Here is a 2,500-nt window from a genome sequence, read left to right on the forward strand (position 1 = left end):
GGCATGCTTGAATCACAAGGAATCCTGGGACGTCTTTGTTGCTATGGGTTACTACAAGCAGGAAGAACGACATGGCGAAAGCAGCAAGAGCCAGAGACTGCAGTCCTGCCTTCAGCTGGTCCACAGACTTCAGTGTCATGGAGGAGATCGATGTGAGAAAACACAGAATAGCGACAAAAGAAGAAGAAGAAGGACTTCTTCTTTCTGTATTTCCGGCAGACCAGACTCCTATAGGCGTATTGCTGCCCTCGCGGCTGAGTGTTGCATTACATAAGAGAGTGGATACGCCGAGTAACATGTAAACACCTTATTCAGAATATGACCTTAACCAGAATATTGACCTAAATCAGAATATGGTGTGCATGTAAATGCAGTCAGTGACTTTATCCTTAGACAAAGGGGAATGAATAACTAACTTAAACGGTTCACATGGAAATTATATATGAATGAAATAAACAATTTAAATGTAAACGATGATGGAAACCAATTTCGTACAATAATTGGTTTAATTTATTACGTCCAAATAATGCAGTGAAATTCGTCCCTCCTGCAAAACTCAACACTGGGCAGACAAACTCCGTCTGAAATATGAGGCGTCTCAACTGGAGGTAGTGAGTAGTGACTGCCTTCCCCCACTGGGAGGCGAGGGCGTTGTATTGGTCAGTTATTGGGTATCAGCTTTTTCCCACCGCAAACTGTCCTTATAATATTGGCCATTAAAAATCCGCTCTCGGTCAACGTTCACCAGGTGTGCAAAGTTTCAATGCCATAAACCGATTTAGAGCTAAAACTACGACTGACAGCGATGGAACAATCACAAAAAATCAAAAGTCAGCCTCAGCCTCCACTGCAGCAGATTAGAGTTCTCATAGTTGGCGAAAGGCAGCTTCACCACAGAACCAGAACCCAAAGCCCGACCCTACCCGACCAGTTTACATACATTTTAGGCCCGACCCTACCCGAAAATGTCAGGTAGGGTCGGGTTCGGGCAGAATTTGAGAACTCTACTGCAGAGCAGCCGCAGAGGAAACACAGTGTGAACCAGAGGTGGGAGAAAAAAATCGAGTTTTAGATGCATCGCGATGCGGACGTGGGGCGAGCCGGCATCGATGCATTAATGTCAATAATCGATGCTTAGAAAATGATTTAAAAACACAGAACTGAAGTATCTGAGGCAGCGTCCAGCCGGGCAGCCACAGGACACACACGACAGAAAACAGTCCAGGTGAAGAACTGAAAGAAACATCAGACCGGCCCCTCTGCATTAAAAACCAGTGTTTGGAAACACTTTGGATTTTATGAAGAGGAAGGGGAGGAAGTGATGTCACACAACACTGAAATATTTCGGCAACGCGCCGAACATGAGGAATCACACTGCGCTCACCTGAATGAGGAGGCAGATAATGGAAGTAAATGAATTATTTAGCGTTCTTTTAAAATCATTGTTCACTACAAATCCACCTTGTTTTAGTTGTCGCACAGTAAAAAACGATCGTGCTGAAAAATGATGCAAAACTGAATTCAGTGACAATCACAAAAATGCGCATCGAGATGCATCGATGATCGCTTTATAATGGCATCGTTGCCCTCATAGTCGAATCGTGAGGTGGCCGGAGGCTCCCAGCTCTGGTGTGAGCGCTCAGCTTTCTGACAGCCAGGCAGGCCGAGGCCAGCGACACAAACCTGCAGCCTTTAGAGCCGGGAAACACAGAGCTGACGTCACATCACCACACGAGCACAGCCACAGCCACAGTCCAGGCCAATCCAGTCTCCTCTCACATCATTAATATTTATCCCAACACACACACACACACACACAACAACACACACACCACACACAACACACACAGCACCGTGGCTCTGGTCCGACCCGCGCCCTGCAGCTCCAGCAGTTTCAGGGTGCAGACGTGTGTGTTGGGTGTGGTGTGTGTGTGGATGTTTTCCACCCCGGGCTCAGGTGTGTGAACACTGTCACTGTCTGTACGCACAGAAACATGCATGTTTCCTCCTCAGAAATCAGTATTTATATAAAAAAAAAAGGTGCGGTGAGAATGTGTGCATTCTCTCCTGCAGACTTCACACACACACACACACACACACACTTCTGGTGGAGAAGTGGTAGAAATAACATGAAAGTACGATATTTATTGTGACTTCATTATTTCAGTATGTGAAGTGTCCTTAATATCAGTTTCATGATATGATTTTGTACCAAGCCTATTTATTTTTTAAAAAGTTATTATTATTATTTGTGATGTGAATGTGTGTGTGTCAGTGTGTGTCACATAATCCAGATGTGACTGATGGGTGGATTGATCAGGAGGCTCATGTGTGATCAGCTGATATTGATGATGATGAGCTGGGCTTTGAGTCGCCAAAACATGAAGGAGCAGCGACAGGGATTCTTCCGCAAGAGGTCAAAAGGTCAGGAGGTCGCAGGGATTTCTGCAAAGTCCTTGAGTTTTGAAAAGTCTGTCCCAAGCAGTAAAAATCAGGGAGT

General features: G+C 45.3%; 1 protein-coding gene across 1 annotated transcript in view; it reads left to right on the plus strand.

Moving 5' to 3' along the window:
* Positions 1-2,500, plus strand: part of sos1 (son of sevenless homolog 1 (Drosophila)) — a 49,427-nt gene that overhangs the window by 1,899 nt on the left and 45,028 nt on the right. The gene's annotated exons all lie outside the window — the stretch shown is intronic.

The sequence above is a fragment of the Myripristis murdjan genome, chromosome 1 (assembly GCF_902150065.1).
Source record: "Myripristis murdjan chromosome 1, fMyrMur1.1, whole genome shotgun sequence".
NCBI lineage: Eukaryota > Metazoa > Chordata > Actinopteri > Holocentriformes > Holocentridae > Myripristis > Myripristis murdjan.